Genomic DNA, 14,993 nt, shown 5'->3' with positions numbered 1-14,993 from the left:
CAGCAGCCTATAGTTACAATGCTTACATTATTTGCTAAAAAGATACCCTTTGGGGAAAGCAGGGTTTGCACCAATGCCACCTATTTAGATCTGAGAATTCCGACGAAGTGGAAGGAAAGGAACATTGAAGGATGTTAAACTAAAGAGCATGTTGCTCTGTTTCAAGTTGTGTGAGCATGAAAATTATGAGCCTTTACCAAACTGTTTTTCTAATTTACAGTGTGTTATAATAAGCATAATTCAGTTGCCTAACTCCCAGTAGCATTGAGCAGCAAGCGGCGTTGTAGGTGGTTGATTAATATTTTATGTTTATCTTTAGTCACTAACCGCATCAATATGTGAAGATGTTCTGAGGGAAACAACATATTCAAAACAGACTTCCTTTGCAATGGAAGTTCCATGGGATATTTCATTTTTAAAGTGTTTTTATGAAAGCTTTAGACACACTGCGCCACTTAGCCAAAACGTATTGGTTCCTCCTCCTATTGAATAAGATATACATACAAGCTTCAGGGTGGAAAATGATTGGCTTGACGATTATTTAAGAAACCGTATTTCCCCTACTGTCATTTGCTACAGTGTCAGTACATCTTGCCCTGAGTATTATTTTACTATAGCAAATGACAAGCGCCCAACCAGAACAGACATCAGTCATGGAGTCAAACATCCCAGGAAGCATTAATCCTTTCGTTGGTAGATACTGGGAAGCTGGGAGCAGACACAGAGAGAGAAGATAAAAATGGACAAGGCAGTTCCTAAGGGTTCATCATCTTGATTACACATCAAGGTTTGCCAATCTTGCCATTATTGGCATTTTAAGGACCAATAATTCTTTTCTTCATGGTGGCTGCCCTAAAGCAGGATGGTTAATCATACTTTGTACTCTTAATTATCAGGCGCTATTTTTACTTCCTATGCACTGTGACAAAAAATAAATGTCTTGGGATATTCTCAAATGTCTCCAGGGGTCAAAATCACCTTTGTTGAAAACCACTGTTTAAAGCCACTAGGAAGCTCAACACCTAGCTATCTCAGCAGCCTGTCCGGCTCTACCACACTTCAGTCTTCAACTGTTAATTATATATAGTGCTTAGTAAAGATTTGTGGAGTAAATGAAAGATTCAATCAGCCAACACACTTCCAATAATCTCCTAGGGAACGTCGCCTCATGTGTTATCTTCTGTGGTTTGACTATAAGCACATCTTAAGCGATGCCTAAGCAGCTGTTTCGTGAGACCCTTCGACTTGGTGACCTCAGTATTAGGTGCTGCAGAGTGACGGAAGCATGCAAGCTCGTGTTCTTCCTGTGCCTCTTCCCACTTTGTATATCTTTTTTCTCTTGTACAGATAAAATTATATACTTGAACTCCCCCCCCCCACCACCACCACCACACATACATACAGCAAACTTTGTCAGAAGTTTATCTCCAACTTTCCTGGTCCTATGCATCTCACACCTTGCATTTGAGATGCATCTTAGCTCAGCTTTTGCCTCCCTTCACTGCAGCAGAGCTAGCCACCTCTTTCTGCTGAAACAGCCAGGTAGAATAAGCAGGAATCTCAAAGTCCACTTAACCAGTAAATAGTCAGCGTTTCACTCCCGCGTCTGTATTTTCTGCTCCGCTGGACTTATTCTAGCCAGATAACTGTTTTTCCAGACTGCCGTGTCCTCTATCGAATGGCAATTATCTACCAAGAGTGGGAGAATTAGTCTTCCTTGGGGGATAAGCCCTCTAATTGGTTATCCAATAGTAAATGGTCAGCCCTAAATATGTATACATACAAGAGATCCTAAATAGACTTAGCGGGTTTTATTTGTGTATTTCTTCATGTATATTATTACAAACATCTCTTTCTATGCATGTAACAATAATAACTAAAGAAAAAGGCCATGAATTTATGAGAGGAGTATAGGATGAGTTGGAGGGAGGAGAGGAAAGTGGAAATGATAGAATTATATCTTAATTAAAAAAAAGAATTTAGGAATTGGAGAGAGGGCTCAGAGGACCTGTACCCATATGGTAGTTCACAGCTGTCCTTAACTCTAGGTACAGGATATTTAATGGCTTCTTCTGGCCTCTTTGAGCACTAGGCACATAAGTGGAGCACACACAAACATGCAGGCAAAACCCCTTCCTTATAAAATAAAAATTCATAAAATTATGAAAAAGCTTTAAAATACAATTAATTTTTAAAAATCTGCACTTTCCGCTGCACCGAGCAGCAGCATCTATGGAAATGGCAACTACAGCTGTTGAATTGATGGGTTTCTTCTAAAGGGTAAAGCCTGAATCCTGTAACAGCATTTTAAGGCCCTCCTATCTTGTCCTCTGCTCGGCTTTAGGGCTCTGGAGCTGGAGTTCCATGCTCAAGAGATTCTGAATCATGACTAAGAAACTCTTACTGTGCGATCAGCTTGTTTCTGCCTCCGGCTTTCCCCCTTCATCTCTTTCTACCTTATCAACTTCTCTTCTCCCCTCACACGTCTTCTGAGGAACTCAGTCTGTCTTATTCATCCTGACCTTGGTCATTCTTTTGTTTTGGGTGCCCTGTGGTTCTTCTTAATTGTAGCAGCCAACCCTTGGATGAAATGAGCTGTTTTGTGACTAGGATGGAGACTATGTCTATGCATCTTTATATCCTTAGAATCTGGCCCAAATAAGAATTGATATTGCTTCTATTGCAATCTCCATTTGTGGGGGAGGAAGATACCCAGGTAGAGAATAGGGCCTAGAGGGGTCTTGTGTGCTCTTGGAGATCCTACACACAGTATGAGTCTAGAAGCACCAGTATGAGGCTTAAACACGCATGAACAAAATGAAGTTGGTTTTCAAGTTTGAGGAAAGGCTGACAAGGAACGGGGTGATAGAAGAGAGATAATGGGGGGGGGAGTCTAGGAAGTGTGAATTCTGTAATTTTGTGCTCTTAAGCCTATAACCCCAAGCCTATAACCCCATTTATACTGGCAAAAGCTTAGCACAGAAGCTCAGTTATTATAGCCCCGCTTTCTCCCTTCGTGGACAGTGAACAGAGCACACCCCGCTTTTCACACTGTCTTCTCAATACTCCCTGTTCCCTTGGAATACGCTGAAAATGAGTTCTTACGATTTTCTTTCTTTCTCCCGCTGCTGCTTTCCAGACTCAGCTCGATTGAGGACATAAGGCTAGCAGATGGGCATAGTTTTAAAGGAGTTATACTATTTGGGCTGAAATTCCCCGCTCTGTTAATTATGGCCCTGAAGACTTCTTGTCACAAAAGCAGAATTTCACAACCCCCTGACATTAAGAATGTTAATATTCTGTTCTCAATACAGCTGCCGGCCCATGAGGCCAACAGATGGGCCTACTACTGGGTGCAGGGGGGGCGGGAAGACTGCACAACTGAGGAAGCTCTCTCTGTGCAAGAGAGCCTTGCCTCTTCCTCCTCGTTTGAAGATCAGCCAGGTCCGTTCCTGTCCTCCCCGGCCCAGCTTTCTACTTGGAGCCACGGGAGGAACAAGGTTAGGAAGCCACAGCCAGAGTAACGTGTTGTTCCGAGGACAACCTTCCTGTGGTTGGGTTATCAGCAGGATCGTCTGCTGAGAGAACACCAGGGAAACAAGGCGTCTTCACATTTCCACTTGTTTCTGCAGCGGAGCTTCAGCTTGGCAGACAAACGAGCGTCTATATAACAGTCTGTCCCAAAGCAAGGTGTGCACCAGAGACCCTTTCTTTGCCTTCTGTTTTGCAATTTTACACTTCACTATTTTTTTTTTTAAATTTTAGTACATGTGTGTGGGTTGGGGGAGGAGGGCATGCCACAGCGCATGTGTGGCTATCACACATAAAATATGTAGTGTATATTATACTATAAAGTAACTAGTGGTTCGGGTTCCTCTTTCCACGAGGTAGGATCTGGACATGGAACTTAAGTCATTAGCCTCTATAGCCAGTGTCTTTAGCCACTGAGCCTTTTTTTTCTTTTTAAACCAACCTTTTTTTTTTCAGTTTATGTACGTTTTACTAAACTTGAATGCAATAAAATATGTGTGATGAATATTGACATGGGATATCTGTGATGCAAGGAGGCCGAAGTAAGGCACCAAAGAAAACAGACCTGACTTGCAGCAGCCTGGCGTGGGAGATGGAGCCCCACAGCTCAGCCGGTCAGGCTCAGGTTCGGAGCTGTGCGCAGTATTCATGGGCCAGGCAAGTTTCACTGAGACCCTCTCTCCTGAGCCTGCTTATTTGTGTGTTCAAGCGGAGGGTTAGTAACCAGGTGAGAGCTAATCTTCCCGAGCTTAGAGATTTAAATGTAAAGTGTGATTGCTTGGTAACCCACTCCTCCGCCTGATGCTGATTTAATTTGTTCCTTAAATATGCTCCCCCTGTGTTTATAGGCCCCGCATTCTGCCCTCAAACCTGTGGGCTGCCTGTTTCATAATCTCTCTTGAAATTTACCAGCTCATTCTCTTGCCCTGCTTCTTCTCAGATTTCTGTAGGTAGAGAAATAGAAGTAATGTTCTCCATTGCATGCCAGTGACTTAGTCTGGGATTTTATTGCTGTTAAGAGACACCATGACCATAACAACCCCTTTTTTGGGGGAGGGGGGGCCGTGTGTATTTGAGACAGAGTTTGTCTTTGCAACACTCCTGGCAGTCCTGGAACTCATTCTGTAGACCAGGCTAGCTTCTAACTCACTGAGATCTGTCTACCTCTGCCTCCTGAGTGCTGGGATTAAAGGTGTGCGCCACCACCACCCCGCACAGAGAGAAACTGGAGCAAAAGAGACTCTCAGAGCCTGCCCCCACAGTGACACACTTCCTTTAACAAGGAACTTTTCTAACTCAAAGAGCCAAGGCCCATGCTTCTGCAAACAAAAACATAGCTAAGCCTATCACAGTAATACTTCAATCCCTGGTACCAACTTCTGTCTTAGGGTTTTTTAATTGCTATGAAGAGATACCATGACCATGGCAATGCTTATTAAAGAAAAAATTTAATTTGGGTGGTCAATTTACAGCTTCAGAGATTCAGTCCATTATCATCAGGATTGGGAACATGGTCCCATGTAGACAGATGTCGTGCTGGAGCTGAAGAGAGTTACATCTTTCAGACAACAGGAAGTCAACTGTCACATTGAGGGAAGCTTGAACAAAAGAGACCTCAGAGCCCACCCCCACAGTGACACACTTCCTCTAACAAGGCCATACCTCCAAATAGTGCTAATCCCCTTGGGGGCCATTTTCTTTCAAACCACCACAACATGTTTTGCATGTGTTCCATTTATTTTATTTTAGTTTTTGAAAGAACTGGCATAAAAGCAGTAAGATTTACATCTCATTTACTTTTATATGTAGAAAAGTACTTATATGTAGGTACTCTGCCCAGGATATACTTTTATGGAAGTGAAAAAGATAGGCAAGAAGGAAGTCCAAATAAAGTAGAGATCAAAGAGACTCGTACTGAAATATTAATCAAACGTTGTGTTGATCTTAATTGAGACCTTAAAACACCTTGACCAAGAAACCTCCTTGGGGCACAGTATCATGACTGTTAGACTATGTGCTGAGTGGCTCTGGTGTATGTGGGTAACTAAATGTAGTTTGATTTACTTAATAGGAAGTTTATTGCAATAAAGTGGGGAGGGCACTTTTAAAAATTCCTTTTTCATACTGAAGTAACTAGAAAAACCCACCTTGAGTAGGGCAGAAATGTACCCACTCTCTCACACCAGATGCCCATGCAGGAGAGGCTGTGGGAATGCTGTGAGAGGGAGGGAGCCTCGTTTCCATGGGCTCTTTTGGACTGACTTTTGTACATGACCTCTCTGAGCACCACTACGTACTCCCTGGAAAGTTAATAGAATAAGTGCCTCTTCTATCATTTTCATCCATCAGGAGCTGATTATCAAGTAAAAGTAGATTTAGCATAAACAAAGCCTTGCCGAGTCACAGTTTTGAGCTTTCACACTTCCTAAGCAACCAACAACGCCCATGTAGGTCTGACGCTCGAAGCCTTGAAGATTCCTAACTTGTCTTTGGATTTCTGCCATTATTTATTGAATTTATTTATCTATCCATCTACTTATTTATTATTGTTGTGGGGAAGGTTACATTTGTGGGGTTTTTTTTTTTTGTTTTTTTTTTTGGTCTGCATGTGAGTGTGTGTGTGTGTGTGTGTGTGTGTGTGTGTGTGTGAATATTTGCTATGTGTGAGAGTGTGTGTGAATGCCTGCCTCTCTCTGTGTGTCTGCCTGTGAGGGAGGAAGAGTATGAACGTTTGACTGTGTGTGTTGGCATACACAAGCCACGGCATGCGGTATAGACCTCAGAGGACAACCTTGGCGTCAGACTCCACTTTGTTTGAGACAGAGTCTTTGGCTTTTCCTGCATCTGTTAAACTAGCTTGCCCATAATCTGAGCATTTGTCTGTCTCTTGCCATCCTGCTGCTGTCGCATTGGATCACAAACATGCGGTCCTGTGTGTGGCTTTTATGTGGTTCTGGGGATCTGAACTCAAGCCTCCACGTTTTCACGGTGAATTCTCTGCCCTCAGCCATTTCTTCAGTCCAGGCTGGCCTCAGACTCACAACTCTCTGGCCTCTGCCTCCTGAAGATTGAGACAGCAAGCACGTGCTGCACTATCTGGTTATTCTGTCATCTTTAGCATGCTGCGTCAGGGTTGTCCACTGCTGTCAGAGGCCGGTTCCGGGAAACACAGACATACAACAATTCAAAATTCAGCTTGAATTTTCAAACCAAATGCGATCAGAGAGATTCAAGTATTCAAGGCCTCATCATGAGATAGAAGTTTCTCCTAGCAGTTGATGGAGTGTAAGACGCCTTCAAGCTGGTGTTGAAAAATACTTTTTATTGATGTGGTAGAGAAGCAGAAAAAAAGATTTCACTTTACTGATGAAATAATTAAACGTAGGTTTATATATATTAAGATGTATGGTTCAATAAACTGATTTACTATAGAAAAACAATGGAGCTGCATTTAGAATTTAGGGTTGATTTTCATGGAAGATACAAAATTATTGGAAATGAATTGTGATCTGCCCAGGTTAGTCCTCTCTTTATTCTGAAAGATTATGTAACAGATTATGCAAATATTCTTATCCATAAATTTACATATGGTTCCCCCACCCCAATACACAATTTTCTTCAAGACAACTTTCTCTCCTGGATTAGTCCACAAGCTCATCTGCTCTGAAAAACATCAACACTGAAATACCTTTTCCTAATTGAATAAAAAGCTTGTTTTGAGCCTTCAGTGACCTTTATATGTGTATGTATGTTCATACAACATAAATTATTCATAATGTATGGTGCGTATGGAAAAGGCTTTCTTTGAGACCTCTACATGAAACTGATTGCAAAGACATTAAGTGTATGTAAATGCATTTCCTGCACTACCAGTTCCTTAGTTTCAGCCAGTACTGAGGACAGGTAGAGCTTTGCTTCTCCAGTTGTCCCTCAAGAGTTGCGGCAACAATAAAACAACATTAATAAATAATAACCATATTTGTTACATGCTTTCCTCCTGATACCAGGCGCCATCCCAAACATTTTCTATGAAGTGACTGTACTTGAATGCTACCACACTGACAAGACAATGTGAGACACCTCACCTTCTCTATCCTAAAAATTGTGGCTAGTGATTTTGTGCCAAGAGGAAACACAGCAAATTCATGTAATGCCACAAAGTTTTATGTGGCATAGGAATGTTTAGAAATGAAGACCCAGGGAAAATGGTCAGAAACGATGGTGAAACCGCAAGGAACTACGCTCAGCCCCAATGTTTTCTTCACTCACACCTTACTCTAGCCTAGTTTTGCTTCCACTAAATGAGCATGAGTTCATCAGGATAGCAAAATGAAGGACACTGACCATAATTGCCTCTTTAGTAAAAACTGGAATAAAGAACATGCAAAGTACAACAGAAAGTAACCCATTTCTTAATCAAGAAGATCAGAGATTCACTCTATCCTATTTCTTTTTTATTTTTATTTTTTATTTTTTTTATTTTTCGAGACAGGGTTTCTCTGTAGTTTTTTTTGGTTCCTGTCCTGGCACTAGCTCTTGTAGACCAGGCTGGCCTCGAACTCACAGAGATCCGTCTGCCTCTGCCTCCCGAGTGCTGGGATTAAAGGCGTGCGCCACCACCGCCCGGCTCCTATCCTATTTCTAATGTTCAAATTTCTTCCTATGGCTGAACACAGAACACGTGTTCCAGAAAGCATGCAATACCATGAGAAGCTCTGCCGCACTACTCCTTCCTCTAGGACAAGAATCCGGAAGCTAATGAGTAAACACATCCACATTTACAATTAACTGCAGAGTGGACACTCGTGTAGAAATGTAACGGGACATTACATGATATGATCGATGAGCGACTGAGGGGAACTCCCAGCAAGTCTTATATGTCCAGATATTTCTTGGTTCTCTACGCAGCATTCTTTCTCTTGCATACTGAGTACCAACCCTTTATAAATGAGGGTTTCCCAAGAAGAAGAGACAGTGGAATAGGGTGACTTGTGGCTTGCTCTGTCAGAGAATAGTTCCAGTGAGTTTGTTCTGGCTTGGAGAAGAAGAATTCTGTTTTCTATGATTTGCTTCAGAGGGAAAAGAGGAACCAGCAGGAGATGGAAGCAGGATAAGGTCCAAAGAGAGAGACCTTGTGTCTGGGGCCTCCCAAGCTCCTTTAGTTCAAAGTACTCAGCATGCCAATGCGCCATACTTTAGGGTATCATTTTTCTGAGTCTCAGCAACATTTAATCTGTAGGAAGATCCCAGATGGAGCGTACCGACTGTCTACTCAAAGGAATATGACTTGAAGTTGGTGCCAACCTTAAACTTGCCTTTGCTCTAGTCCAAGAACAGCATCCATCTTCTGGCAACCACGTGCTTGTAGGCATCTCTAGCAGAATGTGACCCAGAGGCCGGCTTAAATTTGAACTAGGGTAATTTAATCCTATTGGTCAAAGTTGAACACATCTTTTATTAAGAACAGTGGATTAAAGTAAGAAAACAAGGGAAATTAAATCAGACCCAAAAGTTTTGAGAAATAATTCAATTCTAAGTGCATGACTTTTGAAGGCCAAACACGCCATAATTAATACTAACTGAGTATCTGCAACACATTTCTGAAATATGCTTTGTTTTAGTCTCCCGCGTAATTGGATTCCACTCCATCCTTAGCTTAGCACTTGTTGATTTTAATAAGAAGGGAATGGCTGCCCAGGACCAGGGCTTGCTCTAATAGTTGTTTTCTCTTAGTTTTTATGCTATTGGAAACCAAATCATCCAACAAAATATTTACAAAAGAGCATGAACTACAGATTTTAATCACAAACCAAACTTTCTCAGTTTCCGTCTGTGCTTGGAACGCTGTATGACTACATTGAAGCAACATTTTCTACACTGGGCAGCCCTAGTCCCTCCTTGTATAGGTTAGTCAGCAGGAGGACTTAGTCTTGGCCAACCCGGGGGATTGTATTTACATAACTGCACACAGACTCTCATACAGATGAGTAAACAGGTGTGGCAGAATTAGAATTATGGGATGGGATGAGCGAAGCTCTGTTTGAGACTTTGAAGCTGCAGTAGGGATTCCTCCAGTCATGGTTTAAGGAAGCATTTCTCCTTAGTGAAGCCAGACATGGAGTGATAAGATGATTCTGATTGATCTTTGCATCAGCCTCTCCTCTTACCTATACAACAGTCCTTTGATGTCTGCGAGGTTAGGGAAAAAATGAAGGAAAACTGGCCAATTGTGAATCATTACTTAATTATTCATGAGGTATATGGTCTGTGTCAAAGGGAGATTAAAAATGTTTGATGTCATCTGACTGAGAGACAAATGCTATTCCAGGGTAAAATTATTTTTTCATTTGCAACATATGAAATGCGCATTATCACATGTGCCGGCTCATGAAAGGGATTGTAAATTTTGTCTCCTGGACTGATCGGTGCTTTGAGATGGGCATTTGCATGTTTCTTTCAAACAGAGGGCGGCCAAATGTTGCCTGAAAACTAAAGATCAGTATGGATTACTGACATTTACCCTTTGATTGTTTTCTGATATTAAGCACGTTTGCCAAGGTGAATTTCTATTTGAAGGGGAACTTGAGATTCCTTCTGTTTTATGTTTGGGGTATTACTAGAGATAACAGAGTCTAGTTAAGAATAGGACTATGATCTAAAGTGATTTACTAATAATCCACTGCTGTATTAAAGTGGATTTTGATTATCAATTTAGCAAACACCCTTCCTTTGGGCTTGGAAGAAATGGGATAGTGTTAGCATTTTAACCACAATAATTATGATTCTCATACTAATGACCAGTGTTAATGGAGCTGCTGATTGTGTTCCCAATGCAAAGGGAGCACTGGGAAAGTCTATGGACTTGAGTTTAGTGGGGTCCTCCTTTAAACTAGCTAGACAACCAGGATGTTATCTAGAGAGAGTTAGTTGTTTCTTAATTTGGACTTAGCAAGATGCCTGGCTGTGATGTCAACTGCCTCAGAAGTTTTCACAGTGTTGTTAAAGATGGTAAAGTGTTTCAAAAGAAAAGGAAAACGTTTTCAAATTGAAAATAATCACACGTTGACATGACCTTTCCTCCCAATGAAGATTTCATTCAAACTCAATGATTTCCACTTTGGGTGTGATGGAACTGAAGCACTCTCTCTCTCTCTCTCTCTCTCTCTCTCTCTCTCTCTCTCTCTCTCTCTCTCTCTCTCTCTCTCTCTCTCTCTCTGCATGGGTTGTATGTTACACACTTTCGAGTACCAATAATTTACTGAACTAAATAAGTGTTCTGGGCTCTAAGCAAAGAGATGAATACCCGGGAGTGGGAGAATGGAGTAAAATGCCTGGATTCACAGTCCCAGAGTACAAAGCGTTGTAGGGGAAACCTAAGGATAAATTGTCTGGCTGATTCAGAATTTTGTTTGCTCCTTGTCTTTAATGTATTGCTTGAGCTAACAACAAGTGATGGGAAAAGTGGAAATCTGCAGATACTCGGCTAAGGTGAGAGAGGAGGGGCCCGCGAAGTCGTTGCAGTGTTTGAGGCTAGGTTTGATGTAGTCTCCAAATGAAACAGAAGGATAAAGGTGATGTTAGCAGAAGAGAAATCAACCCTGAGGTCTGTAATTATTATGAAGCATGACTCTCCAGTAAAACTTTGCAGGAAAATATGAGAAGTTGTAAACACTTCTAAATTATTTATGCTTCTAATGTGCTTTGGCTCCCCATTTCTGCTTTCACGAGCTTTGATTTTATAATCTGTTTGCTTTTATTTACTGACTTATGGAATGTTGGATAAATATTATTACACAAGTGGTTTAGACGGTAATAAGCTATCCTTTGGTTATTGTTGGCATACTTCAACAGCCTTAAGAAGGGGGAGGGGGCGGGCTCAGGGAGGGAGTGAAGTTTTAAGTGTTTAATGCCCTGTTATTTCCTAGTATTCCAACCATGCTCTGTGTGCCAGGTTGCTGGCACATGTGGACTCCACAGGGCTTCTCTGCAGCTGCTGGTATCAGTAGTTGCATCGGCAAGCCTCCTGAGTGTGTACATGTGTACATACGTGTGTGTTAATGTGTGTGTGTGTGTGTCTGTGTGTGCGCGTGCCTGTGTGTGTGTGTCTGTGTGTGGTGGGTCTGGCCATAGCTCTGTCTGAAACCTTTAATACGCTCATAAATAAGGCTATAGCATCTAGGAAGGTAGGCTACTATAAGGCATCAAGGATGCTGGGTTTTGGATGTAGTTTGTGTTTCATTCCTAGATATCCCATGTCAGTCAAGAGGAACACTTATTTTCTACTCTCAGGCAATTTTCCTTCTTTCTTTTTCCAAGGAGAAAACATTTGAAAACTTTTATGGTGCAGGGTTTTATTTTTTTTTAAGGCTTCACACCAGAAGGAGTAATGTTTTCTTACCTTTAAGGATCAGTGTGAGCCACTACAGGATTGACAGAACTCCACGGGCTATTGATCCATCCCGAAGATGGTGAGGGCAGAACCGGGTCTGAGCGTGTTCTCTTCCTGAAGCATCACAGCAGCCTGCTTAGCCTCTGGCCTCCGTGAGTCTCATCTTCCTTTTGATGTGCAGAGATGGACTCTTGGCAGACTGGGAGGCTGCCGCCCTCCCTGTGCTCTCCCTGTAATCAGCAGAATGACAGCTCTCCATTTGTGTCCTCTGCCTACCCTTGCCCTCTGTCCCTGCCAGGAGTCTGTATGGAAAATGGCCTCAGATCCCTGCAGCCAAGTTCACCAAGAGCCTTTTTTCCTCTTTATCAAAGTAGTCAGTGTGCCGTGGCTGAACTGGAAATTAACTAAGCACCTGAGAGGAAAACCATCTCTGTCCCCAAGGTTTTCTCAGTCTTTGACAGTTATTGAACAGGTGGTTGATACTGCCTCGGTTTACAGTGACAAAAGGCAGAGAGAGAGAGAGAGAGAGAGAGAGAGAGAGAGAGAGAGAGCGCTGCCTGTGGGCTTGAGGAGAATCTGTCTGTTCAGTAAGCCTGTTCTAGACCAGCTTGTTCAGAAGCTAGTTTTGCAAGTTTGGGAGCAGCCTGAGCTACCCTTTTCCAAAACACCAGAAACAAAATCAGTGAGATGGCTCACTGCTAATGGCACATAGTTGCCAAGCCTGATGTCTGATCCCAGGATGTACATGGTAGAAAGAAAGAACCAATTCCTTCAAGTTGTCCTCTGACCTTTGTATACACAGTACAAATTAGCACACATGGTACACACACACACACACACACATACACAGGCACACACAGCGCATACCCACCTACCCACACACCTACATACAGAACCACAGAACTCTGGCAGTGAATGACAGACAAACACTAGCATTTGCCTTCTCGGAGACCAACATCATGTAAGGAAACACTTGGCAGACTCTCCATTGCGTTTGCTCATCTCTCAATTGGTCCACCCTGTTGGACAAAGTTCCACAGGCTTCCCACCCCAATGGAAGGAGATTGCTGGATGGTTTCTTGCGGCGAACTTCTCGACCAGCAAGAAAGAACAACCACCACACGAGGATTCTTCTCAGGTCACGCTTTAATGGAGTGCCTCTTGGTTGAGGGAGAGCAGGAAGCGAGGGGCCCCGAGAGCACTAAGGCAGCTGCTTATATAGGGAGTAGGCACACGGGTCGCCCTATGATTGGTTGCCACCATCAGCTGTCACCAGACTGCATCGGGATAGGCCCAAGGGCCCTTATCCACTGTGCATGCGGGAAGCAGGGGACACGCAGCTCCCAAAGGCATAGCCATATATGGAGTTGTTTATTTCCAACGGGACAGGATGTCAGCGCCATCTTGTAATGGCGATTCTGTCTGGCTCCCTGCAGTTTCTGGATCTGGTCCAAAAGAGATCTCTGGACATTCATCTGGAGGGGCATGTTTACAAAGACACAGGAGTCAGGCAAGTTGGGGATATGGAATAGTGAACCTTGAACTTGGGAAATGTACCACTGTTCATTTGGGAAAGTGTGAAGGGTTTCCTGCTATTACCCTTTGACTTGATCCCTGAAAGAGAGTGCTTGGACCAGAGATAATTCAGGAGTTTTACTTTCAGTTCCCAACCAGCAACATCACCTGTCTACCTAAATGATTTACAACCGCTTTGCAGGCACTATGTTGAGCAGCCTGTGGTAAGCGGATCACATAGATTGTCTCATGTAACCTGACAATCTACAGTCATGAGGTGGATTTCTCACCCCTCCACATTTACAACTAGGAAACATGAAGCGAGAATTTAACTTTTTTGTTTGTCTACAGGGAAACCAGTGGACTAGAAGATGACAATGATAGGCAAAGGTATCCAGAAACAGAAAGATGATTCTGAGAAGGTTTATTTATATGTGGAGCTGGACTGGGGTGCACAGAAAGACATGACAGGAGCAGGTGCACTCCCAGGGAAGAGGAAGGCGATCACAGGGGAGCAAGAATGAAGGAAGTACATTTACGCATGCGTGAAAATGTCACGAGGAAATTCAGCATGTCATACAATTAATATGTACTAAAGCAACAAGCCAACAACAAAAGCCCCATGTTGCTGCCACTACTGTGTAGGCTCTCATCTCTGGCAAGGAGAGGGTTCCTGAGAGAGCATATGGAGATCTTTGTTTGTTTTTTTTTTTTTATTAACACTATCAAGTGGTTTAATTTAGTCTGGTCCCACCTAATGGAAAAGGTGATCCCCTGCTCTTATTTTTTTCTTCCCAGCCTGAAGGTCTTGTGTACAGTTCGTCCAGCTTCACTCTGTCACACAAACTGTTTGTAATCTCGTCTTTGCAATTCCGAATGGGGGACTCATCAGGAGAACTGCACCAAAGCTAGACTCCGAGACATTTACCCATAATCCAGCACTTGGGAGGCTGAGGCAGAAAATTTGTAGCTTGGGGACCAATTTGAGCTACTCGTTTCCAGAAACAAGGCCAGCAGGTTGGCTCATTACTGAAGGCACTTGTTGCCATACGTGATGACCTGGGTTTCATCTCAGGATCTACATGGTAGAAAGAAAGAACAAACTCCAGCTAGTTATATACACAGTAGTACACATTGTATACACACACACACAGAGTAAATAAATATAATAATAAAACATTGAAAATAAAAACAAAAAATATGATTACATAAATAATTTATGGTTCCTCTAGATATGTTCAGTCGTTAAAAGAAACTAATTTAGTGTAACTTATATGATACTATTATCGCTTTCCTAAAATTTTATTCCCAATTCAGTAATAATAATCCAATTTTAAATAAACACAGAAGAAGTTATACTGCTGGCTATATTTTCTACCATAGCCTAGTGGTTTAAAGTCACGCTGTGCATCATCCTCAGCTACTGGCTTTGATCACGTGACCGAGTTCTCAGTAAATGCCTGTGAGTGGAAGTAATAGCAATAACTGCTCCCTCACTGCTCCATCACAGCTCCATCACTGGTCCACCTCTTCTCTATCACTGCTCCATTACAGCTGC

Source organism: Microtus ochrogaster, linkage group LG7_11 (assembly GCF_000317375.1).
Source record: "Microtus ochrogaster isolate Prairie Vole_2 linkage group LG7_11, MicOch1.0, whole genome shotgun sequence".
Taxonomy (NCBI): domain Eukaryota; kingdom Metazoa; phylum Chordata; class Mammalia; order Rodentia; family Cricetidae; genus Microtus; species Microtus ochrogaster.
Note: the sequence above shows the minus strand (reverse complement) of the source record.